The sequence below is a fragment of the Leucopleurus acutus genome (assembly GCF_964270905.1).
Source record: "Leucopleurus acutus genome assembly, chromosome: 17".
Lineage (NCBI taxonomy): Eukaryota > Metazoa > Chordata > Mammalia > Artiodactyla > Delphinidae > Leucopleurus > Leucopleurus acutus.
The window spans coordinates 81,816,483-81,843,070 of NC_139159.1; the positions used below are offsets into that span (position 1 = coordinate 81,816,483).

A 26,588-nucleotide genomic window follows, 5' to 3' on the forward strand; every position below is an offset into this window, starting at 1 on the left:
GCTCCAGTTTTTTTATATTCTTCCTTTTTCTCCTACTACAAGCACAAAATGGAAGAGATGAAAGAGTCCCCCTGTGGGTAACCCTACCTGTCCGTTACTGACGGGAGAAGCTGAGACGCTGAGGTGCAGGGAAGGGCAGGGCTCACTCAACGTAATGCCGCAAAGATCGGCCTGGGTTTTCCCAGGAGAAACAGGCTTCGATCCGGACAATCATGTGAACCCACAACAGCTGCTTCGATCACTCATCCCCTACACCCTCCTGCCGCCCCAGGCCTTACGCTACGAGATGCCCCCCAAACCAGAAGCGACAAGGCCCCTTTTTGCGGGAGTCAACTGGGGTATCCAATGGGGCTGATTGGCTCAGTCTGACCCATCAGTGCCCCCACTGGAAAGGAAAAAAATCTCACACTCCCTAGGAGATCAAGTGTGTGTCCCCCCACACACACACAAACACACACCTAGAATCACTATGAATGGTTAATCAGGAGGCTGTGCTTTTTTTTTCCAAACCACCGCCCCTCCCATTTTGACATACCTCCTCTGAAAAAGCCCTTTGCTGGAATGTGTTCCCCCGGAGCCCAGTCAAGAGCAACACACCTTGGGGAGGAATGGGTTAAGTTCAAGAGCTCTAGGAGGGCGAGGCAGGAGGGAAAGGGAAAGCGGTGCAGAGATGCAGATAAATGTGCCGGGACTTCTGCAGGGCAGGGGCTCTGGACCTGGATGCACCGAGGCACTGGCCCCTCTCCTCCAGGCACAGCTTGGCTGCGGGAAATAGAGGTGTCTTCAAAGGGACAGACCAGAGGACAGTGCAGATAAGACAAAAACACAGGCACAGCCCCGGGGGTCAGCTCGGAGTTCCAAGTGTGGAAGCCCGGCTAGGCGTGCTGAGGGCGTGCGTGTGCTGGGGGCAGGAGGGGTTCAGGCAAAGGGGACAGAGGCTGAACTCTCAGAAGTTGGCGACATCAAACCGAGGGCGCAGGGAAGGGTCGGGACCTAGGGGGCGAGGCGCCAGGCTTCCTCCGGGTAGAGTAACCCGAGAAGACAGGGGTGGGGGACGCTGAGGGATGCGACCAGGACAGGGTCCATGGGAAGGTGCACACCGCGGCGAGGGGCCCGGGATGTTCCAGGAGGCTGGGGGGACGAAGACGAGGACGGGCAGGTGCAGTCGGGGAGAAGGGAGAGGGCCAAGGACAGGGGCGGGTGTCCGGGCGGGAGAAGGCTCCCGGCCATGGCGTGGGAGCACCCTCCCCGGGGAAGAGATGCCGAGGAGGGTCGGGAGCGGGACCCGGAGCTCGAGGCCGCGCGGGGGTGGGGTGGACATGGGAAGCAGCAGGTGCCGGGTGCCCAGGTGTGGGGTAGGGGGCGGCTGCCCGGCCGCTCACCTGTCTCCTCCGGCCGGGGCCGCGGGGCGGCGGCGCGGCGGGGCGGCCGGGCCGGGCCGGGCAGTGGCGGCGGGGTTGCGGCGCTCCGGGGGCGGCGGCGGCGGGACCCGGTGGCGGCTGCTCCTCGGCCGGCCGGCCGGGCAGGCGGTCAGTCAGCGATAGACCCGGGGTCAGAAGGAGCGCTTGCGAGACTGTGGCCGGCGCGCGGGGACAACGCCGCTTTATCAGGTCGGAAACAGCCGCCGCGCGCCGCTTCCGCTGACGCAGCGCCGGCCTGCGCTCATGACTATGCAGCAGCCGCCGCGGGGGTCAGGGCGGGGCTCGCATCGTGCGCGCCGATTGGTCTCCGTGCACCCCGCCCACTGCTCTGCCCCGCCCCGCCTGCCGAGGCCCCGCCCCTGGACCGGCCCCGCCCCTGGCCGCATCCAGCCTCCGGCCTCGGGGTAGGGGCTGCCGTGCCTACCCCCCCAACCCCCGCTCCTCGAAGCTTGAGCACCAGACCCTAACCAGGAGCCCTGACCCCCGACCCCGGCTGCGTGCCTCTCGGTAGCCGCGGGAGGGAGAACCTGCAACCCCCGTCTCTCCCGTTCACCCCGCTCCTCCCTCTCCCCAAACGCCCTCCTCGCAGAGGGGCCTGGAGAGCCCCTTGGCCCGCCACCAGCCTAGCCCTCTGCAAACTCCCTCCTCCCAGCCCAGCCCCCGCCCCCAGCCCTTGATGGGAAGGGTGGGCTCCGCCGCCAGGTGCGACGGCAAACACCCTCCTCTTACCCTCCACTCGGTTGTCCCTACCTCGCCCTGATACATCTCCCCCTCCCCGCACCACCCCCATCTCCCAGGCTCAGTGCACCCCCCTCCCCACCCCCTGCCCCTTCCAGTCGATGAGCGCCCCGGAGAGCTGGGGAGGACCCCGGACCTGGGGCCTTCCACTCCGCAGCCTGACTCATGGCACGGCACCGATCCAGTATCAGCCAGCAAGCAGAGTGGCTGTAATCCCTGGGATGGGGCTAATGGGAACTCCTGGGGACAAGGTCGGGGAAGGCAGCTTGATAAACAGTGAAACAGATGATATAATGGGCTGAGGTCAGACAGCCCTGCACCCATGCCAGGGTTTAAGTGGCTTTGGAGAAATTACTTCACCTCTCAGAGCCTGGGTGTCCTCATCTGTAATATAGAGATCATAAAATCCATCTCATGGGGTTGCTGAAGGGATTGAGACATAAAGAGTGCACTGCCCAGCCTCCGGAGCAGTAAAAATGGGGGAATCTGATAATATGAAGTGTTGACAGGGAAGTGGAGCAACTGGAACTCTCATACCCCACTTAGTGGGGCTGCAAAGTGATGCAGCCATCTTGGAAATCTGTTTAGAAGTACTGGATTCTATGTAAACCCTATGACCTCCTAGATGCTTATCTTATATGAGCCTTTTTCTGTTCATAGCAGCACTGTTTGTAATAGCCAGAAAGTGGAAGTTACCCAAATGCCTATCAACCATAGAATGGATACATAAATTGTGATATATTCACATAATGCGATGACAATGAATAATCTGTTACTACATACAACAATGTGGATGACTCTCACACATGATTTTGAGGGGGAAAAAAAGCCAGACCCTAAAGCATGCAGAATTCCATGTAGATAAATTGGTAGAAATGTATAAATGGTGGTAGAAATCAGGATAGTGATTAATCTTGGAGGAGGGAGTGCCAGAGCCAGGACACAGAGGGAGTGTCTGGGGTGCTGGTGAGGTTCTGTTTCTTGATCTGGGTGCTGGTTACATGGATGTGTTCTGTTTATGAAATGTTCTCCAGCTGCACATTCATCATGTGTGTGCTTTTCCGTGTATATGTGATACTTCAATGAGGGGTTACTAAGAACATCAGGAGTGTATATATAAAGAGCCCAAAGTGGCCCCTGACACATTGTGAGTGCTCATAACTATCTATTGACCTGCCCTGTTGGGTTTTGGCTCTTACGGCCAGAGGATGGAGGCAGAAGAACTCCACCTGTCCTGTGTGCCAGCTGTATGGTCGTGGGCACCTTACTTCACCTTCCAGAGTCCTCATCTGTTCATGAGACTTCTGATAATACCTAGCTCACAAGTCATCATGAGGATTAAATAACGCTTTTTAAGAAGCCTTGATATAGTAAGGAGCACAGCATAAGGACTTAATAACTTTGTTTAATTATTCACTAAACGCTGGTATTTATTGAATCTTCTTTACTTTCATTCATTCAGCAAATAATTACTGAGTGCCTGCTATGTGCTCTGTACACGCCAGGTTCTAGGACAAGAGCTGGCAGCAAGATCTGCTTGCTATCCTTAAGGGTCCCATAGTGGAATGGGAAACACAGATGCCCATCCACCAGAGAACAGATACATAAATTGTGAGATAGTCACACAATGGAATGATAGCAATGACGATGCAGCTTACTAGCCTCTGTAGCTGTGGAGCCTTGCGTAGGATCTGACCCTCAGTAGGCTCTCCGTAAGTGCTTCTGAAAGTGTAAAGAAATGCATGAGATACAGAAACATCAGATGAATTGCCTTCTGTAATCCAGAGCTCCACACAGAGATTGGACAGAGAGCAAAGTTAAAGAAAAGCACAGCTCCAATGTGCACGTGCCCAACACTGCACGTGTGCACGTACGTGCATATATGCATGTACATGTGCACGCATTTGCACGAGGACCAGGAACAGGGCCACTCTGCCAACACTCCATGCCAGCCTAACCAGCCAGGTCCTCATCCAGGTGCTACCACCAAGTAAGGTGTTGTGGACTGCATGCTTGTATCCCCCCAGAATTCATCTTGAAGGCCTACCCACAGTGGGATGATATTTGGAGGTGGGCTCTTGGGAGGTAATAAGGTCGTGGGGATGGAGCCCTCCTGATGGGACTAGTGCCCTTGTAAGAAGAGACAGGGGAGAGCTTTCTTCCACTCTCTCTGCGTGCATGCACCAAGGAAGGCTGGGTGAGGTTGTAACCTGGAGGAGGACACCCTCCCCAGAACCCCATGCTAGCACCCTGATCTCAGATTTCCCAGCATCCAGAACTGGGAGAAATAGGTGTTTGCTGTTTAAGCCAGCCAGTCTATGGTATTCTTGTTGTAGCAGCCTGAGCTGACCAAGATGGAGCAGAAAATGTGCCTGTGGCCTGTGGCCCCACCATCCAGCTGCCCAGCGTGGCCTGGGAATGGGGCTGACGGGGCCCCTACCCGGCTTCTCCTCACTCCCCCTGAATGGCTGGCCCCCCAGTCATGTAAGGAGAGAGCTGGACACATGGGAGACCCTCTTGCCCTGGACTCTGGCCTGGCTCCAGAGCAGGGTGTGTGTGGGCACCTACCTGTCACAGGTGTGCAACCCGGGCAGTTGCACAGGCCTTGTGCTCAGAAGAGCTTCACACCTGCTTTGCTTTACTGCTCGGCTGGCACTCTGTACATTCTGAATAATCTTAAACAAATGATGGAGCGAATCCTGTGTCCTCATTTGTAAGCACATTGACCTGCAGGGACACTTGTGGGGAGCCTGGGGCATGACAACATCTCCATTACTGCTTGTGTGAGCTTGCCTTCTCCCCACCTCACCTGGGGACTCTTGGAGCAGGGCTATGTCCCTCTCATCCATGGACCTCCCTGCCAAGGCCTAAGAACTATCAATATAAAACTGTAACCTTGACCATTTCTGGAAGTTTGCCAGGAATCACCTCCTCCAGGAAGCCCTCCAGGATGTTCTGCCGTGGAGGAGTGAGTGGCTCCCTCCCATGAGCTCTGAGGCACTCTGCCCCTTCACCAATCATTCCCAACTGTAACTGGGCATTGTCTGCCTCTCTAGTGGTCTGTGAGTCCTGTCCAAGGGACGGGTACCAGGCCAGGTTCACTGATACATCCCAGAGCCTGCCCACAGTACGGCTGCAGACATGTTTGGATGGAGAGGGTGACAGATGAGAGAGAGAAAAGGATTTTTTTTTTTTTAATTTCTTTATTTTGGCTCCTCCGGGTCTTTGTTGCGGCACAGGAGATCCTCGTTGCGGCATGTGGCATCTTTTGTTGCGGCATGTGGACTTCTTCTTAGTTGTGGCATGCGGATTCTTAGTTGCGGCATGCATGTGGGATCTAGTTCCCCGACCAGGGATCAAACCCAGGCCCCCTGCATTGAGAGCATGGAGTCTTACCCAGTGGTCCACCAGGGAATTTCCCCTAGGAATTTCTTAATTAGGGCCCATGCAGAGACTCTGGGGGGTCCATGGACCCCTGAAACAACATGAGCCAACCTTGACTGGGCACTTGCTGAGGAATGGACTCAGCACTCTGTTTCCCACAGTCACATGCCTACATGGGTCAGGAGCTGTCATCTTCATCTTGCGACCCCACCCGGTTCAGGTTCGGGACACCTGCAGCAGAGGGCATGGGGCCCCTGTGACACTTAGCACCCCTGATTCTGGTGCCAGGAGACAGGGGGAGGATGGGAGCATGGGCCTGGGAGAGGTAGGAGGGAGGGGCAAGATTCAGGGCAGGTCAGGGTTTGGGAAGTGAAGGGGTGATCCGCAGACAGGCTCAGGGGGGTCACGGGGCCTGGGTTTGACCTCATTGTACATGAGCCTGAGTCTGTGAAATGGAGGGTAACTTACCTGGAGAAGGTGAGTCAGGAGCACACCTGGGAGCCGCCTGCCTGGGCTGAAAGCCTGGCTCTGCCCTCAGCTCCCTGGACCTGGGTATTCTTATCTTCCAGGAGGCAAGAATGACAGCTCCTGCCTCGAGAGCTGTTGTGAGAAGTGGATGAGTTAGCATCCGCCGGCGTGAGTGAGCAGCACTTCCCAGGGTCTAGACGGCGAAGGGAGCTGGTGTGCCTGGAACTCGGTAGCCTGGGACGGCGCAGATTTCACCGTGACTGAGACAATAAGCCTGCTCATTATTTGAGGGCTTACTGTGCTCCTGGCCCCTTCCCTACCTTACCACATCTCTTTAGGGAACTGAGGCAAGGAACTCTCTCCTGAGACTGCGGTCTACACGCTGACACAGACGTGTGTGCCAGCTGGACACCCTTAGTGGATGCCTCCTCTGCTCCTTGGCAAACCTCTCCTTTGTTTTGTTTTTTAATTAATTTATTTTTATTTTATTTATTTTTGGTTGTGTTGGGTCTTCGTTGCTGCGTGCAGGCTTTCTATAGTTGCGGCGAGCGGGGGCTACTCTTCATTGTGGTGCATGGGCTTCTCATTGCGGTGGCTTCTCTTGTTGCGGAGCACGGGCTCTAGGCGCGTGGGCTTCAGTAGTTGTGGCTCGTGGGCTCCAGAGTACAGTCTCAGTAGTTGTGGCGCACGGGCTTAGTTGCTCCGCAACATGTGGGATCTTCCCAGACCAGGGCTCGAACCCGTATCCCCTGCATCGGCAGGCAGATGCTTAACCACTGCACCACCAGGGAAGTCCACTCTCCTTTGTTTTTTTTCAGCAACAAACACTTTTGAAAACAGACTCGTTTGCAGAGTCCCAAGATCTCAGTTAGTAAGCTCACTTATCACTATGTATTTCTGAGCACCTGCTCTGAGCCAGGCCGGGTTCTCAGGGTGCTGGTTTGCAGCTGTCTGCCTGACAGACACCCTCCCTCCAGAACAGAGAGCATAGGGGCAGGCTCCCCCCTCTGCCCCTTCCTTGTGTGACCTTGGGAGAAAGACCTCATCTCTTTGAGCCCAGAGGTGAAAGCAGAGGCTGGGAGCCCCCAGAGAGTGGGGTGTGGACTTCCAGGGATGCAGGGTAGGTGGGCCCACACCTTACAGGTCCCAGATCTTAAGCAAGGCAAAGTACCCCAATTGCCCATGATGGAACCCGAGACCTGAGAGGACAGTGCCTGCCCAGCCCCAAAGGGGACAAATCCATGGCGGGACCTCCAGGTGCTGGAATTGGCAAGAGAGTAGCAGGCTCCCTGAGGTCACAGAGGTGCGTGGGGTCACACAGCTTCTCAGAGGTGTACGGCTGCCCGGAGCCATCTAGGTGCCTAGGGTCATAGAGATGCCTGTGGTCCAATGGCTGCCCAGGGTCATACAGCCTCCCAGGGCTTCTTGGGGGTCATATGGCCATCTGGGATCATACAGCTTCTTGGGGTCATATGGCTACCTGGAGTCATACAATCACCTGTGGTCAGACATTTGCCAGGGGTCGTATGGCTACCTGGTCATAGGGTGACCCATGGTCATGTGGCCACTCAGAGTCATAGAGCTACCGGGGTCATATGGACACCTGGGCTCACACGTGCATCTCCTTGGAAGTTCAGGCTCCTTCCAGACCATTCTCTTGCCTCTGTGTCCTGGGTGAACACACACAGACACATACACACCATAGCTGGAATGCCAGCCTCTCAACCCCTTCCCCACCTGGGCCTAAGGAATGACTGGTGTCCTTATTAAGTGATCCCTCCTGTTCAAATCCCTATGGGGCCCGTAGTCACTGCAGGAACCCCCGGCTATACCTGGGCAGCCTGGGCTCTGGCAGAAAGGGACCCAGGAGTCCCCAGGTGGGGTCAGCTGGGCACCAGCCCATCTGGGTTCCAGTCTCAGCTTTACCCCTTCCTTGCCAGTTTCATACAGGCCCTATGCTCAGAAAGACCCCGCACTTGGTTTAATGTGCTGCCGCCATCTCGATTTTGCAATTCCTAATAACTTGTGAACACGGGGACCCGATTTTTCATTTTACTTGGGGGCCTAAAAATTGTGTAGTTGGTCCTGGCTGTGAATGAATCTCTCTGCTTCTCCGCGCGTTACTGTTCTCATCTGTAAATTGGGTGCATGGGCTCAGTACTAATGCTTATCTGGCTTGGACTCAAGAGCCTGGGGAATGATAAAGGGTGATCGCCAGAACAGGCCGAACGCCAGCTCAGGCCCTGCCTGGTCATGGTCCCCTCACGCCCACAGCAGCCCTGTGCTCAGCGTGTCAGTGTCCCTGTATAACCAAGGCACAGAGAGGTAAAGTGGCAGACCTGGTGTCACACAAGGGGCAAGTGACCGAGCTAGGATTTGAACACAGACTGCTGGCTCTGAGTCCTCGTGTCTTCTGCCCAAGGTCACGGAGCAAGGACCTCCCAGACTGTCAGGGTGCAGAGGGGCTGCAGCATCCACTCGGCATCTCGAGTCCACTTGTCGGGACACTGAGGGGCAGTCAGAGTGCCTTCAGCTCAGCCATGAACCAAATGACCAGGGTGACCTGGAGAGGAGGGGGGAGGCAGCCGCCCATGGAAGGTGGAGGGTGGGGCACCTGGCAGGACCTGTCAGAACGAAGGGTGAAGGCAGGTGATGCGTGGGGCCACCCCACCCAGGGCCTCTGGTGCAGGCCACAGCTGCTGATATCAACAAGGGCAGGGTAGGCCTCTGGGGTGCTCCAGCCAGGTCACGGTCCTCAGCCAGGACTCCCACCCCCACCGCTACGTGGTCGGCAGCTATCTCAGTCCTGTGGGTCTCCTCTCTCCTCCTGCCTTTGTTCCTCCTGTCAGCAGTGCCCTCCCTCCTCCTCCTTGGGTCTGCCTGTTCATGCATGCCTCCTCCAGGAAGCCCTCCCAGACCACTGCAGCGCACAGTCATCCCTGCCTCCCCCGACACACAGCAAAAATAAAGCTGGGCTGGGAGTTCCCTGGTGGTCTAGTGGTTAGGATTTGGCGCTTTCCCTGCCAAAGGCCAGGGTTCAATCCCTGGTCAGGGAACTAAGATTCCACAAGCTGCGCGGCCAAAAAAAAAAAAAAAAAGAGCTGGGCTTTGATTGTGTCCTGAATCACCATTTACAGTGCAATGCACACTTTATAAGGCACTTTTCCTGTCCACGGTCTCATTGGAGCCTCACAGGAACCCTATGGAGTCAGATTTTTTTGTCCCCATTTTGCAGATGGAGACCTAAGAGGCAAGGGAAGGGCCTGAGCTCAGGTGGGGGGTAGTTGCCCCAATGGCTAGCACTTACTGCTACCTCCCTGGGTGCCAAGGGCTGGTCCACGTATTTTCATTCATTCATGCAATAAATGTGGACTAGTACCCGGTCTGTGCCAGGCACTGTCCTAGAGGCTGTGGAAGCTGCAGTGAAGGAAGCAGACCAACACAATTCCTCCTTCTAAAATCTGCACCCCTTGCAAAGGGGACTGTGGGAGAGGCCTGGAGGAGGGGAGGGGACAGCCCTGAGGTCGCCCACCCTGGAAGCGGCCTGGTCTCATGCTGGGGGCTGGGCATTCCCCCCAACCCCACAAAGTGCAGGGGGGCCTCTTTGGGCCCCTGGTGGTCCAGTGGGTAAAACTCCACGCTCCCAATGCAGGGGGCCTGGGTTTGATCCCTGGTCAGGGAACTAGATTCTGCATGCATGCCGCAAATAAGACCCGGTGCAGCCACATTAATTAATTAATTAATTAATATTTAAAGAAACTAGCTGCCCTCGCGTCCATTCACACATCCACGCGGTCACCAGTTCACACGGTCGCTCAACCAGCAAATAGAACAGGCTGTCTACAAGGTTTCGCTGAGCCTGTGTGAGGGAAACAGACCAAGTCCTTGCTCTCAGGGGCTTCTTTCTAGTGGGGAGACACAGCAACAAGTAAATAATAGGAGCCCATAGTTATAAATACTATGGAGAAAAAGAAAGCCGAGGAAGGAGGCCGGGGGGGGGGGGGGGGGCTGCTCTCCGCAGCAGGTGGCCAGGAAGGCCCCCTGAGCGGGAGAGTGAGTCAGGAGGGTCTGGGCAGGAAGGAGGGAGACACAGGGAACTTAACGTTTTAAAAGCTCTTTCGGGGACTTCCCTGGTGGCGCAGTGGCTGAGAATCCGCCTGCCAATGTAGGGGACACAGGTTCCAGCCCTGGTCTGGGAAGGTCCCACATGCCGCGGAGCAACTAAGCCCATGTGCCACAACTACCGAGCCCACGCACCTAGAGCCCGTGCTCCGCAACAAGAGAAGCTCCGCTTGCTGCAACCAGAGAAAAGCCTGAGCGCAGCAACAGGGACCAACGCAGCCAAATAAATAAATAAATACACTTATTAAAAAATGTTTAAAAATAAAATAAAAGGTCTTCCAGGGCAGAGGCAGAGCAGGGAGACCCATGGGGGCTTCTGTGACCGTGCAGGGGAGAGCTGCCGGCGACAGTGAGAAGAACGGTGGCTGGACACACGCTGAGCCGCAGGACTGACTGGTGGACGGGCTGTGGAGTCATTATTCACAGTGAAAGTTTATCTAAGCCTCCCTAAGCCTCAGTTTTCTCACCTGGTCAGTGGGGTGCTAGGACCTTACTGCCCAGGCTCTGGTGAGGAGAAGCCAGGAAAGTGTGGGAAGCCTTACTGAGGCCTGGTCAGTGCTGGGCCCTGGTCTAGCCCTGAGGGTACAGCACGCAGTAGGTGTTTTACAAACGGTGGTTTCTTATTTTTTATGTTTTGTGCACACACGCGCGCGTGCGTGCGTGTGTGTGTGTGTGTGTGTGTGTGTGTGTGTGTTTTGGCCGCGCCACTCGGCTTGCAGGATCTCAGTTCTCCAACCAGGGGTTGAACCCGGGCCATGGCAGTAAGCCCCGAATCCTAACCACTAGGCCCCCAGGGAACTCCCCGGTTTCTTACTTTGTAAAAGGAGGTGGGAGAGGGCGATGCTGAACCCAAAGGCAATGAGGTGCTGGTAATGAACTAGAGCTACCGTGCTTGGGTGGAGGCAGCCCTCTTGGGGGACAAGGTGGTAGCCATGTTGGGTGGCTGCCTGTGGCAGGGTCGTTATTGTCTGACCTTGTGGTCGGAGAGCCCAAGAGAAGTTGCCGGGGGGCTGGAGGCCGGAGCCAAGCACGCGGGCTGCACAGAGCACTGACCCCACTCCCCCGGGCGGCGGGGCCTCTTTTCCATGGTGTTTACTGAGGTCCTCTGGCTCCAGGGAGCTCGTGTGGGCTGAGTTCCCGGGGCCGTCTGTCCCCCTGACAGCGTGCTGGGAGGCAGGGAGCAATGCGGGTGGCTGTGATGCCTCTGGCGGGGGTGGGGGTGGGGGGGGCAGGCTCCTCAGCCCCTCCTGAATCTACAGGCCCGGGAAGCCACCCCAGGCCCACCCCTGACCGGGGCTCAGAGCTGGGGGCTGGGATGGAACTGAGCTGAGACCCCTTTCTCCAGGCTGCCTGGTGAGGAGGGGGTGGAGCAGATGCAAAGGGGTCATGACTCAGGAAATGGGGACAGGCTCAGTGTGGGAGCAAAGAAGGTCAGGGTTCAGCCGGTAAAAGTAGAGCCAGTGATAAGGGGAGAGCAGGGTCAGGGCTTAATGTATAACCAGGGTCAGCGTTCAACGTCTGACCGAGGTTGGTCTGAGAATGTGAGCAGGGATTAGGGCTCAGCATGTGACCAGGATCAGGGCTCAGTCCACGGGCAAGGTCAGAGTTCAGCCTGTGACTGGGATCAGGGCTTAGTGTGTCATTAGGATCAGAGTTCAGTGGGGGTCAGGGGTCAGTCTGTTACTAGGATTGGGAGGAGTCTATGGGTGGGGTCAGGACTCAGGGGTGACTGACCGCGGGGCTCAGCACGGGGCTGCTGCCCGTGAACCTGACGTGGCAGCTACAACCCTGCGGTGGACTCAGGGCTGCCTGGTTTCTTTTCTCTGCGCAGCTCAGCCCCATTCAGCTTCCTCTCTTTTTCATTTAAGAATCTTCTACTCGAATCTAAAATAGTGTGGATATATGTATATGTATAAATGATTCACTTTGCTGTACAGCTGAAACTAACACAACATTGTAAGTCAACTATACTTCAATAAAAATTAAAAAAAAAAAGACACGATCATTATTAAAAAAAAACAAAAAAGGATCCTCTATTCTGCTAGGCATTGTTCTAGATGCTTCAAACTCCAAGGTCACTTAGCTGCAGTCGCAGCCCTGAAGGACATCCCATCCCCTGGTGCCTCAGCCTAGGTCCGCATCCTACAAGATACTCTGGAGCCCAGAAAGGACCAGTGACATGTTTCTCCTCGGGACTCAAGGTTTCCTGGAGAAGGCTTTGAAGGCTGGTTCACTCAAGGGAGTGGGCAGGGGCGCATTCCAGGCAGAGGGTACCGCTTGAGCAAAGGCTTGGGGGCTGGTCAGCTCAGAGCAAGGGAATCTGGTTGCCAAGGTGAGCGCTTGGCCAGTGTCAGAGCTGGGCGCCGGCTGTGGACAAATAGGGCTCAGTGCTCAGAGAGCGACGTGCAGACTAGCCTTGTTGGGACAGGAGGCCATGCTTGCACAGGCTCAGAGGTAGCCCCAGCCAGATGCCTCCAGGTGACAGGGTGTTCGCTTTGGTGGGCCCTCCCTGCCCCGGAGGCGGCCCACAGTGGGTGGGTCAGACCGCAGCAGACAATGGGAAGGAATGAGGGTGCGAGAGGCCAACAAACACAACTGTGGGAAGGGGTGGAAGGACAAGGGAGGTTGGGCAGAGGCCAGGGCAGCAGAGCGGGCGAGGCGGCACACAGACCCGGGAGAGCCACCATCAGCAAGGGACATGCAGTGGGGGCCTGGGCAGCAGGGCTCCCAGTGGGGCGTCGTCTCTGAGCGCTTGGACCACTGGCCAAGTCCCTGCAGCCTCAAGCCACCCACACCCAGCTCGCAGGCCCGGGCCTGGGGCGTCCTCCCTCTGCTCCGCCAGCCGTGCTGGGGTGTGCAGGACGGCTGGGCCCCGGCCTCCGGCCTGCCCAGACCTCGGCTTTGGCATCCGGTCGGGCCCGCTTCACAGCCGCCTTCGCAGAGCTGGAGTCACCTTTTTCAAGCACAAGGGGACCAGGCCCTGCCCTGCTCAACCCCCTTCCGGTTTTCCAGCTCCCCTTCACCCCCGCCCCTGGACCAGGCCACCAGCTACTCAGGAACCTTCCTGCGGCCTGGCTCATGTGTCCCCACCCTACCTGAGGGCAGTCGCTGGGCCGAGGCAGGGCTCCAGGGCTGATGGTGGGGCTGTCAGAGGGCGGGGCTGCCTCCCAAGAGCCCACGGGGAGGAGAACTCAGAGACCCAACAGCGGGGAGGGCTGGGGGTGCCAGTGCCGGCTGGGGAGGTGGTGGACCCCAAGGACGCGGCCTGAGCCTGCAGGTGGGGTGGCGGCAGCTAGGGTGCAGGCAGGTTGGGGCTCTTGGGGGACGAGGTGGTAGCTGGGGCTGCACCACTACAACAGCTCTTTCGATCCTCAAAGAGCCCGTTCCCTTGGACCAGGTGTTACCATGATTCCCTTTGCTCAGATGAGGACAATGAGGCCCAGAGCAGGTGAATGATCACCTAAAGTCCCCCGGCCGTCCGGCAGAATCAGGGCTGGCCTCCAGGCTGGCTGACCCCAGAGCCGGAGCTCTGAACCCCGAGAGCTGTCAGGACCATCAGGAAAGGAACGTGGAGGACGTCCCTGGCAGCCCAGTGGTTAAGGCTCCGCGCTCCCAGTGCAGGGGGCCTGAGTTCGATCCCTGGTCAGGGAACTAGATCCCACATGTCGCAACTAAGACCCGGTGCAGACAAATAAATAAATAAGCATTAAAAAAAGAAAGAAAGAAAAAAAAAGAGGGCTTCCCTGGTGGCGCAGTGGTTGAGAATCTGCCTGCCGATGCAGGGGACATGGGTTCGTGCCCCGGTCCGGGAAGGTGCCCCATGCCGCGGAGCGCCTGGGCCCGTGAGCCATGGCTGCTGCGCCTGCGCGTCCGGAGCCTGTGCTCCGCAACGGGAGAGGCCACAGAGGCTTGCGTACCGCAAAAAAAAAAAAAAAAAAAAAAAAAAAAAAAGAGTGGAACGTGGTGCCGACATGGGGCGGGGGCATATCTGAATTCAGAGGCGACTGGCAACGGGGGCTGGTGGGTCCTGCCCCAGTCCCTCCCAGACCCCCAGAGGGCCCTGCCTGCTGCGTCCCCTCCTGCCCAGGACACCTCACACTGGTATGTCGGCCACTAATAAACACAGCCTCATCGAGCCTAATTAACCACGGCCGGCATTTACTGACCATTTACTCTGTGCTAAGCCCTTTCCTCCCCTGCTTGTGTGAGTATCACCCTGCAACCTGCGGGCCACGTCCTGAGCTCCATTGAAGGACGCAGAACAAAGGTTGAGAGCAACACAGTGGCCTGACCCCACTGCAGGTGACAGCAGAGCTCTCACCCTCTGTCCCTTGCCCCAGGCTGTCCTCAAGGCCAGGAATATCACCCTCGTCCTGCATGGGTGGGGTGCAGGGATGGAAGGAGGCCCACCCAGTTCCCACCCAACCTGCTGGGTTGGTTTGGCTCTGCCAGAGCCCCACGCCTGGGGAGCCCTCCGGTGACACCATCCCCACTGGCTGTCTCTAAGAGCAAGGACTTTGAGAGCCAGCTGTGCCCACAGAGGTGCAGGTCCTTGGGATACGCTCCTTAGTCTCGGGAGGGGACGAGCAAGGTTTGAGGAGCCGGGCAAAGCCTCAAGTCCGTCAGCCTGGCGGGTGAGAGCAGGTGAGCCGCAGTGATGGCCCAGGGCCCACGCAGACCCTGCGGCAGCTGTGCCTCCCGAGCCCTGCTCAGGACGCAGACAGCCAGTCTCCATGCGGGCAGCTCACCTTGCCAGCTGGGTCTGTCCACATCTGCAACTCGAGGCAGTGAACAGCCCACAGAAGCCCGGGGAGGGGTCCGTGGAGTGATGACTCTTAGTGCAGGGCCAGCGCCCGGCCCCCAAGAGACTCAGCCCCTAGTTCTGGGGTTGGGGTCAGAGGGTGCGGGCTGAAACCAGATGCAGGTTTTCAAGTCCCCGCCACCCTCTGCTAGCTGTGAAGCCAGACAGCCTGCCTCCCCTCTCCGTGCCTTGGTGTCCCCGTGTGTAACGGCCCATGGCACTAGCACAGGTGTTCGGGGTCATTCGATTCTCTGACACCTCACAGAGAGACGTGGGGGGACCCCCAGGGCACCTGATGTGGACCCACGGCCACGCACACACACTCTGCCCTCAGACTCGCAGGCGAACACGCTCATACACGTGTGCCCACACAAACGGGCACACTCACCTACACGTGCCTACAGAGCCAGCCCAGATGCCACGCCCACCTCCCACCGTACACGGGCTCACACACACGGTCTCTCTGTCTCCTATGCCCGGGCCCAGGCACACCTGGAACCTGGCACAGGTGTCTGCTCTGCTTCCCTCCTGGTGCCTGGCCCCTTCTCTGGACGCCGGCTTCTAGAGAGAGTCAGCCAGGCGCCCGGCAAAGGCCCTCCTTCCTGCTGTCCCCGCCTGGGCCCCCGTGGGGTCCCCACAGGCTGAGGTCACTCCCTATCCATTCTCCACCCTTGAATCCCACGGAGTTCCATTCGCCTGTGCCCAGTGCCCTGTGGACCCCCGGGCCCAGCAGCAGCCGCCAGAGTCTGCAGGGGCCCCTCCTTTCTGGGTGCCAGCCTGTCTCTCTACAGCAGGTACCCCGCCACGCGCTCCTTATGCCATCTGCAATCCTGGTTCCAGCACACACCACTGTGTGACGCTGGGCTCCCTCCACCTCAGTCTCCTCACCTGTGAAATGGGGGCGCTTGGCAGGCCCCACCTGTGTGCCAGTGGAGAGCTAAGGAGTGAAGGGCACACAGTGAGTGTAGGGGGTCCTCCTGACCCTGGCAGGATCATTGCCAGCTCTGGAGCCAGATGTGTCCTGGGTCACCTGAAGGAGGCCTCTGCTTGTCCCTCAAGGCCCCATCAAGGACACTGGGCCTGGACTCTGCCAACGGTGTGTGGGAGGAACTTTGGCCCTTACCTGGCTGAGCCTCAGTTTCCTCATCCATAAGATGGGATAGCATTGCGGCCCAGGACTTGCGGGGAGGATATAAGATGTAGTTTACGTGAAGTGTCCTCGATAAAGGAAAGCAAAGATGGAGACAGCAAGGATGAGACACAAAATTTTATCCCCGAGGCCATGGCCCCCCTTAGACATGAGGTCCTTCTGGACGCTTCTCAGACTCCTTGAGGCTGATGGGGAACTTTAAGCATCCTGCCCCATCTCTGCAAGGTGACGCCCTTGGTAACCACAGCACACAGTCCATCTCTGACTCTGAGCTCCTGGGGTTTCAGTGGGCCCTCACTGTGGACTCAGAAGAGTGGAGGAGGGCTTCCCTGGTGGCGCAGTGGTTAAGAATCCGCCTGCCGATGCAGGGGACACGGGTTCCATCCCTGGTCCGGGAAGATCCCACGTGCCATGGAGCAACTAAGCCCGTGCGCCACAACTACAGAGCCTGCAAGCCACAACTACTGAGCCCGTGAGCCACAACTACTGAACCCGCATGCCTGGAGCCCGTGCTCCGCAACAAGAGAAGCCACCGCAGTGAGAAGTCAGCGCACCGCAACGAAGAGTAGCCCCCGCTTGCCGCGACTAGAAGAAGCCCGTGTGCAGCAATGAAGACCCAATGCAGCCAAAGATAAATAAATAAAAAAAATTTTTAAAAAAGAAGAGTGGAGGAAACCCACCCGCAACACCAAGCACCCTGGTTTCAGCTCCCCCCAGCCCCATCCCCACCTGCTCGCACACCAGGGGTCCTCTGTGTGATTCCCTGCTCCCCGGAGGAGCCACAGCCATAGGGTCTGAGGCCCTGGGCCCCTGCTGCTGGCCGTGGCCTGGCTCTGAGCGTCCTGCGGCACAGTGTGGGACCTGCCATTGGTGAGGATTCCACTCCCACAGCGCCCCCCGCTCCCGGGCCCTACAGCCCTCTTGGGGCGAGGGGGGGCAGGAGAATGAAGAAACTGAGCTCTGGGAGGTGAGACTCACAGAGGAAGTCATGGGGCCCTGCCTTAGCTCACGTGGGCTCTTGGCTACCGCGTGAGAGTGACTGGGTCTCCGTGCCTCAGTTTCTTCCCCTGGGAAATGGGGCAGGGTTGTAGCGTGGGCAAGGGCACAGCCAGACCTTGCTGCTGCTTGTGTTACTGCGACCAGGGCTGAGGGAGGCCTCCTGGCATGGGTGGTGTTTGAGCCAAGTGGTGAGGAGGGACTGGTCTCTATTAACAGACAGGATAGGGAAAAGCATTCCAGCAGAAGGAACAGCAAGTGCAAAAATGTTGAGGCCTGGAGCCAGGGTGGGTGGGGGCGGGGCAGGGTGCAGGGGGCTGCAGGAGGCTCCCCACCTGCACCATGAGGGTGCCCTGAGCGGTGGCCCGTGGTCAGCCACACTCCCAATCACACACGCTGTTCCTTCTGCCATGGTACCACCCGGCCCTGCCCACACTCTCCACTGCGTCCAAACTAAACAAGGATGCCGCCTTGCTCTCAAAGACTTTCCTGTCCACCATCAAGATGCAAGAGCAGGAGCCATGCCATGCTTGGACCAGCTCCAAATCCACAGAGAGGAGGCTGGCTGGGGAGGCTTCCCTGTGGGAGCGACTCCACAGCTGGGACTGGGGGCAAGGAAGAGCCTGGGGGCCAAAGAGGGACAGAAGGTGAGAGTGTTTTAGGTTGGGCTCAGCCTAACCTAAAGGTCCAGCCCTGCTCTGCCCTCCCCTGCTCCTCTCTGAGCCCGACCACCACTAACCGAGCTGGTCAGGTCCCTGCAGAGTTTCTCTGAGTATTAGAGAGACTGCCCGAGCTCAGCAGGGTGGAGACCACTGTCCGGAGTGGGGTTTCCAGCGACCCGCTCCCCACAAAGCACCTTGGGGCACCTACTGCAGGCTTTCCTGTTCCTCAACCCTCATCACAACCCATTTTACAGATGGGCACAGTGAGGGGAGAAGATGCCTGCCTGGGTCGTGGCTAGGAGGAAAACAGCATCCCGGCCCCGGGGTCGGGTGGCCAGGAGGGAAGGTGTCAGGCTGCTCCGCGGGCAGGGAGAGACCCACACTGTCTGTGGGAACCATCACCTGCGGCCTGGAGGAGAAACATCGACACCCCCTGGGCACCCACGGCCAATTAGTTGAAGAGCAGGAGGGGGAGGCTGATGCAAGGGCCCAGACTTTGAAATTTGACTGTGACAACCGCCCTGGTGAACTTGATTCACCCACAGGCTGGGAGCCACCTTCTCCGGAGCCTCCCTGCCTCCAAGTAATGCAGCTGCCCCTCTGCTTGCACCCCGCTGTGGTCCCGGGCCACTTCCTAACCACCTGGGCCTCCCTCCTCTGGGAAACGGGGGTGTTATGGGTTGAACTGTGCCCCCCAGATTCATACATCCAAGTCCTAACCCCCAGGACCTCAGGGTGGGACCTAGTTTGGAGATGGACCTTTACAGAGGCCGTCAAGTTAAAGTGAGGTAGGGTGACCCTAATCCAATCTGACCGGCGTCCTTCTAAGAAGGGAGAATTTGCACAGAGTTACACAGGGAGAACGCCGGGTTGACCACCGTCTACAAGCCTAGGAGGAGGGCCTGGAACAGAATCTCCCTCACGGCCTCAGAAGGAGCCTTGATCTCAGACTTCCGCCTCCAGAGTCCTGAGACAATAAGAGTCAGCCGTAGCGGCCCCGCCCCCTCGGGGGCTCGGGTTAGGCAGCCCAGCAGACTATTGATAATACAGGCAGGTAGTTGAGATCATTTACCTCAATGTCTGGCAGATGTGGGCCTCCAAAAAGTGTGGGCCACCTCCATTAACATTAAAAAGCCCATCACACCCTTGACAAAACAAAAACAATGTCAAGACCTGTATTCAGCCCTGGGGGAAAGCAGAGCTCAGGGTTTACCTCCGAGCTACTGCGGGGGAGGGTGGCTGGGAAGCAAGGGTGGGATCTGCTCCACCACCCGGGAGCCCAGCACAGGACGCAGGAAGTTTGTGAAATTCCTGGCTGCATTTGGGAGGGTGGCTGCCTCAGTGATCTCCCCATTTAACACCTCCAGCCAAAGGTTCCCGTGTGCCGGTCCAATGCGGGCGCCTCAGCACACTCTCGGAGCTGTGCCACGGCCCTGTGAAGTGGGACCTGTTCATGGGCTCCCATTTTACAGGTGAGCAAACTGAGCCTCAGAGGTGTGTCATTCAGCCCGACCCTGCCTGACCATGACACCGCGTACGCTGCTTCAAGCCCGATCCATCAGGGGCTGCTGGAGTGGACAAGTGAGGTGGTCAGGGGAGCGTCCAGGAAGGGCTGACACTCCAGACAAAGGGGGAAGGGCATTCCCAGGAGAGGGAACAGCTCCTGCGGCCCCAAGGTGGGTGGGCCTGTGGCACAGTGGGACAGATGGAAGGTGGGGTTAGCAGCTGGAAATGACACTGAGTCTTAAGAAAAGTCCACACGGGGCGTGAAGGACTTTCTCTGAGTCCTTTTCAGTCGGAGACTGATTTAGATTTGGAAAGTTCCCTCTGTTGGTGGTGTGGACAGTGGTCTCCGAGAGAAACCCAATGCCAGACACATAAGCAACTTTAAAAAAGGAAAAGGAAATCTTATAAAAAGGAAAAGGAAATCATGCAATTTTTTAAATAATATATTTTATTTGACCTAATATAATAAAAATGACTGAGATAGTTTACATTACTTTTCTCACACTCGGTCTTCGAAATCCCAGTTACAGCACGTCCCAGTTCAGACTAGCCGCTCTTCAAGTGCTCAGCAACCACCTGAGGCTGGTGGCCACCGTCTTGGACAGCGCAGGTGTAGGCGAGGGGCTGTGGGGGCCGGAGTGGAGACAGGGAGGCCGATGGGAGGCCACCGTCCGGTGGAAAGTTCCCACCGTCCAGGGGAAAGGATTCCACCCTCAGACACCAGCCTAGGCAGGGCACACAAGGAGGGACTTGTAACGACTGGTCCAAGATTGCACAGAAGGCAGCACCAGGTCTGGACTCTGTCGAGTGTCCAGCGGGAGGTCACAGAGTAGCACAATTTGGTTTCAGCCCAGACAGCTGGTGTCCCCAGCGGGCCAGGTCACCCTCCACTCCAGACTAATGTGAGGCTTCCTGTCGCAGCTGGAGGGTGACCCGAGGCCTGACCCTGGCGGCCCTGGCGGATGAGCCCGGAAGGAAGGCCTCCTCCTTGATGCACTCGAAGTGGGGAGTGCTGGGCTGGCGGGGGCTTCCCTGGGGACTCCCTCGGGAAGCACTTCACACGCTGGTGGGCACTCGGCCAGGGCAGCCCCCAGCAGCTGCGGGAGGCAAGGGCCTTGGGTGCAGGGAGGGAGGGCCAGCACCAGCTCCTGGGGCTCCTGAGGTACTGCCTCAGCATCTGGGTCTGGGGGTACACTAGGGTTAACCCCACAAGACAGCTGGGGCTCTCAGGGAACATGCAAGCGGGCCAGCTGCCCCAGGACTCAGGGCACCGAGAGAACGGGGTCAGGAGCACATCCTCGCTGTGGGGCCGGGATGAGGCCCTTCACCTCTCTGGCCTCTGCTTGCCCCTCCGTGAAATGGGGGCACTGGGACGCCTCTCTCACGGGCCAGGGTGAGAATTCAATGAGCTCACGTGTGAGCATGTGGGTCCCCACAAGAGAGCTATCTGTGGCCACATCATGGAAGTTTCAGGCCCCTCCTCACTTCTGGTGTGAGGCCTCCTCTGACTTGAGCTGAACTGTGCTCCCAGGACCTAAGCCCTACCCTGCTCTGGGAGTTCACTCCCTCACGCTTTGTCCATCCTCCTTCAGAATAAGTACTCGGGGTACTCCAAAGATCCCACATTGCCTAACCTTGGGGTGCCTCCCTCTCTCCTTCCTTTCCCCTTCCTCCACACCCCCCAAACATATATCGAGCACCTACTGCGTCCCAGATGCTATGCCAGGCACTGGGGATTTCCCTGAGAACAAAATAGGCTGCCCTCCTGAAGCTGGCAGCCTGGAGGCGGACACTAGTCACTTAAATGAAGAGTAGGCGCAAAATTGTGACTGTCTTTAGTCCTTTGGAGACATGCCTGGCTGGCAGCAGGGGGGCAAAGAGCAGAGGGATGGAACAGGCAAGTGACTATTGAGAGCTAAAAGAAGCGTGAAGTAGGAGGTATGCGGGAAGAGCAGCGAGTGCAAAGGTCCTGTGGCCGCATCTCCACTGCCTGGTGTGGGGAGGAGCTGAAGGCAAGGGCAGGGCAGAGCGGGCAGGCCTCCTAGGGTAGGCTGGAGCCGTGGAAGGACTGAGCAGGGTTGGTGTGTTCTGATCTAAAAGATCAGCCTGGCTCCTGGGACAGTGCTTGGAGGGAGCAAGGGTGGGGCCGAGTTGGACACGACAGCAGGGGCATAGAAGGTGAGAAGAGGGTAGCTGCGGCACGCAGGAACCTCCGCCCGGGAGCCCCGCCCACAGGCGGTGCACCCTCTGCGCATGCCCAACCCCGGAGCCCGGGCGGCAGGTGGCCCGCCCTCTGCGCATGCCCAGCCCAGGAGCCCCCTTCTACCGGCGGCGTGCCCACTGCGCATGCCCAGCCAAGGGAGCCTGGGCTCGCCGCAGTTGCTAAGGCCGCTGAATCCCTGGGACCCCGCGGTCCGGCCTTTGCCCGGTTCTGGGGTGGATCGAGAGGCAGCCCACTGTGGCCGTACTCCTGAGCACCCTCTCCAGTATCTGCTCACTCAGGAATAAAGCCGGCATTGGCCTCTCTGCCTTACTCTTCTATCTGCTCACTGAGAGTTAAGTTGGGGCAGCTGGGGGCGCATCATCTGCTCTCCGCACAGGTGGGTGGTGGTGGGGAGGAGCCGAAGTCTAGGTCCAGACCTGGGCGGCACGTGGGCTGGAGGGAGAGCGTGGTGGCGGGATGGGGGTTACTCTCCAGGACTTTGTCTCCCTCCTGAAGTTCCAGAGTTCATTCTACAGGTTGGGACTGACCCCTGATGCATCCTTCAGGCCCTGCCTCCCCACAGCCCCCGTTCTCACCCCTCCCTCCCCCTGGGATTTTTGCCTCCAGTCTCAGATATATCAGGCTCTATTTCATCTCCATTCCCCTGTCGTGAGCGGTCTGTTGCCAGGCTGGCCCTTTGGGGAAAAGTGGAGGAGAATGGATCCGCCACCCAATGGGGAGCTGTTGTTTGATAGGGGACAGGGTTTGGCTGCAGCTGGGCTGTGGGCATGGGTAGAAAGGGCTGGACGTTTAGGGGCGGGGAGGAGCCCCATAGGCCTGTCCTCCTGTGCCTGTGAGGCCAGGGGCGCCCGCTTCAGCCTCCTTTTCCCCAGCTGCCTGCCTGGTGGGGACTGCGGAGCCAGACCAGCTTAGCCTGCAAGGTGTGGGTCCTGGTGTTACCAGTCCGTGTGCACGACACACAGTGAGGCCAAGCAAACCCAAGCACTGGAGTTTGGAGCAGAGGAAGGTTTGTCGCAGAGTCCAGCAGGGAGAACGGGCGGCTCGGGCTCAAAACCCCGCACTCCCCGATGGTTTTCCGGGAGAAGTTTTTACAGATAGGATTTGGAGTGAGGGCTGCAGGGTGAGTGGCTTTCTTCTGATTGGTTGGCGGTGCTCCAGGAATGTTGATCTCCGCCTGAAGTTACCATCCTCTACCTGGGTAGGTGGGGCCTTAGTTCCTGACGGAGAACTCAAAGGTATTGATATGTATATTCCCTGAGGAGGAGCCGGGACCCTGCCCCGGGGCTGCACTATTGTTTCCTGACTGCTCCCCCCTGCATCCTCTCCCTTCCCTGCTTAGCAACTCTTTGAATCTGCCCTTTGGAACTCAGGGAAGGTCAAGGAGGCTGAATGAAGCCTATTTCCTACAAACAAGAAATGGGGGGGGGACACAGAAAGGCTTCTGTGTCCAGCGGGGCCCAACAGGTTTCTGCTCAGTTTCACTGGGGCCTGTGGCCAAGGACCCGGGTGGGCAGATGGGCGTGAGGATGAAGCCAGGGCACTGGGACAGGATGAGCGGCAAGGGGGGCTCTGAGCCGGCACCTATTTCTGTTCACAGTATCAGGACTTTGAAGGACGAGGGGGTCGCTGGGCTGTGACGGTGCTCAGAGCCAAAGTTCTGGGGGGATGGCAGGGTGTCACGCCGCGCTGGGAGATAGGCCATGCTGAGCAGAAATGGGAACTCATTCTCTTGATCTGATAAGATCCATCCTGAGCGCCCCGTAATCCCCTGAGCTATGGCTTTCTGGTGACTGAGCGGACGGTGAGGGGCCTCGACGTGGGCCTTGGGCCTCTACAGGCCTTCCCTTCCCCCGACTACTGTCACAGCCTTGAAACGCCACCCTTGGGGTCACATCCCTCTGATTCTATAACGTTCCTGGATTTTTCAGCATTAAGCAAACACCAATGAGACACTGCCAGCAGCTGACACTTATTAAAGGTGTCCCGTGTAGCAGGCTTTGTTCGTTTTTTGTGTTTTTTTTGCATTATCTCTTATTTATACAGGAGATAAATCCTCTTAACAGCCCATTTACAGACTAGGAAACAGCGGCTCAGAGAGGTTAGGGAACTTGCCCAAGGTCATCCTGCTGGGGGGCGGCAGAAGCAGGATGGAACTGCTGCCTGTGTGCTGATGGGTCTGGGAGCACCCTGATTCATCTTTAGAACCTCCACCCTCACCCTGATGGGAGCAGCAGACCCCTGAAGACAGGCTGAATGAAGCTGATTAACTAGGCAGCTGAGATGGCAGGGAAGGGAGTCGGCTCTTGGGGTGGGGATGGGGTCCCACAGTCCTGGATTCAAACTCTGCCATGAAAGAGCTGTGTGCCCTTGGGCAAGTTACTTCACCTCTCTGAGTCGCAGTGTCCTCCTCTATCAAGTAGGTTACTCAGCTATGACTTAAAAATATGTTGTGAGAATTCAGTGTAATGTGGGGTGGAGATCAGAAGGAGGTGCCTCAGGCAGGACCACCCCCCAGTCCCCCGCCACCCCGGCTGACCCCAGCCAGCTGAGGAAGGGCCTGCGTCTCTGCTGCAGGGGGGCCCATTCTCTCATTCTGCAGGGAGCAACTTGAGCCCAGAGAGGGCACAGGATCACCCTGCCTGGCACAGCAGAGGAAGCCTAGAGAGATGGGGAAAAGCGGCTCACCACTATGGCTGCCGCGGATCAAGGCGATCCTTCCGACTGGGGGCTCCAGCCTCACACCACACTCAAATCTCCCTAGACTCGGTCCTCTTGGATATCACGGTGATATCGCTAGGGTGTTGGCGGTCTTCTGTGATCCTTCTGTTTTTTAAATGCAGGGCAATGCTTAGCCCAAGAGTAGGTACTCTCAGGCCAAACATCCCACCCTGTGCTTGGCGGGATTTCCGGAGGCCCATGTGTGCTAGTGCCTGTTTACTCTGTGACCTAGGAAACAGCCCCCTCCCCCTCCTGGTGAGGCTTGCCTGGGAAGAGCAGAGGTGAGAAGGCTGGCAGATAAAGAGCACGCTCTGGTCTGTGAGCCTGGGGAGGTCTGTAATTAACATTTCAGCAACCCTGATAGCATCGATTCCTGCTTCCTATCTCCGGGACTCTCCCTCTCCCGGTTAATCCACTGTTCTGTTTGTAAGTGATGTCCTGACCTTAGCCACACCTCGATTAGGAGGGAGACACCTCTCCCTGCCCTCTCCTTTCCCTGTCCCACCTTCTCTGCTGAATGTTCAGGAGCTTTTCGTTCAAAAGGTGATCATACAAAACGTTTGCTAAAAATAACCGAGTCAAACATTCCTAGACGTCCTGTGCTATTGTAGATCTTAAATACTTATTAAAAATGAGAGCATACCCCAAGTAGATTTTCATAGAATATGAATTTTTTTTTTAATCCAGTTTTCAGTCTGCAAAATGTGCTGAAAGACCCAGGTCCCCAGGCCCTGGTCCGGGTGGCCTGGGCAGCAATCCTTTTCTCCCACGTCCATCTCGGGGTGGGCTCTGCGCTCAGCCTAAGCTGGGTTCCAATCCCCGAGCTGCACCTGCGGAGCCGACCAGCTGAGGGAGGGCTCCTGCTGGTGGTGGTCAAGCCCCTGGCGTCCCACCCCTCCCCCAGCCCTCTGAACCCTGAGTGCCAGCTCCACTTTCTCCCATTTTATTGGGGGGGGGGAAATGGAGGCCCACTGTGGTCCCCGCCAAGACCCAGAGCCGTGTCGGAGCAGCAGGCTGGTCACCCCCGGTGTCCCCACACTCCCTCTCGTCCTGCCACCCCTCAGAACAGAGTAGCCCTGCCACCACTGAGCACGCCTCCGTGCCGGGCCGCTCTGGGCTCTCAGCTAGGACAGCTCACCCTCCCAGCTCAGGAAGGGCTGCAGCCGGGCCCAGCTGCCCGGCCCCTAGGGGAGGGGGCCGAAGGCGTCCAGGGGCCGTCCAGAGCTCTGCTCTCTCTTGAGTTCTTTGTGTGGTCTCAGTCTTCCGGACCACAGGGTCTCTGAGGTCCCCGTGGCTTGGGGGGGTGGTCTCCTGGAACATGGGGTCCCTGAGGTCCCGGAAGGCTGAGCTGAAGCTTTCCTCGCCAGGGGGACTGGAACGCGAGTGGGAGCGCCAGGAAGCCGCCTCCAGCTTAGCAGCCGGTCCCAGCTCCCTACAGGTCAGGGCCAGGAGGAAACTTGGCCCCCGGTCTGGAGCTAGATCACCAAGACCCTGAGCTCTAATAGGAAGGACGCCAAGGTGGCCCTGATACGGATGGCTCGTGGCACCGTCCCCACCGGGGGAAGGGCTGCTCCCAGGCGGGCCGGAGGTGGGTGGCCACGGGCAGGGGCCTCGGTGTTCTTATCCGTGAGTCAGTGGCGATGGGAACATTTATTTACGTGAGTGGCCGGCGCAGCCGAGGCCTTGGAAGACAGGAGTTCATTGCCAAGGCTGGGCAGAGGGTGCTGGGGTGAGGGCAGGGGCAGCACCTGGGATGTCCCTTCCCGGGCACCTGGTCGCGGTCCCCAGGGTCTGCTGGGCAGCAGGCCTTGTGGCCAGCGCTGGGACGAGGGGGCACTGCCCCGAGGACCCGCCCACCCGGGGCACCAGTCTGCTGGGGGAGGCGAGGGAAGGAGTGTGCCTGGAGATGATGGGTCCTGGGCCGGGGTGCGGGGCCCTGCAGGGGCCCTGAGGGGAGCGGCCCTGGCTGGGAGGGGCAGGAGGGGCAAGGCAAGGGATTCTACCCTGGAGCCTCCGGAGGGAACCAGCCCTGCTGGCACCTGGACCGCAGGACTCCTGGCCTCCAGAACTGCGACAGGTTAAATGTGAGTTGTTTTAAGCCGCTAGATGTGTGGTGCAGCAGCCCTAGGAGACTAAGACTGACTTTCTAGGCCCAGAGGCCCGAGGCCCGCCCAGCTGCCATCATGGAGCAGGGCTGGGTCAGGCCAATCCCCGAACCCCCAGTGGCGGTCACCAGGAGCCCTTGGCAGTCCCCCGCCCGCAGGCCCATGGAAAGGGGTGGGCTAGGGCTCGGACTGGTGCAGGGCTGTGACCCCTCGGGCCACAGGCAGGCCCTTCTGGAGGCACCCCAGGCCCCCTGTGTGGTGTTGGGGTCCCTGTGGGAATGGCAGGGGTGGCG

At 58.2% G+C, this 26,588-nt stretch overlaps 1 protein-coding gene across 3 annotated transcripts in view; it reads right to left on the reverse strand.

Moving 5' to 3' along the window:
* Positions 1-2,314, reverse strand: part of SLC45A4 (solute carrier family 45 member 4) — a 73,591-nt gene extending 71,277 nt beyond the window's left edge. For 2 of the 3 annotated variants that reach the window (XM_082858502.1, XM_082858500.1), the window contains exon 1: positions 1,383-1,559. The gene's annotated coding sequence lies outside the window, so the exon portion shown is untranslated. Of the gene's footprint in view, positions 1-1,382; positions 1,560-2,295 lie in introns of those variants that run through there. The other variant, XM_082858501.1, reaches the window with a different exon arrangement.
* Positions 2,315-26,588: the final 24,274 nt, after the last annotated feature.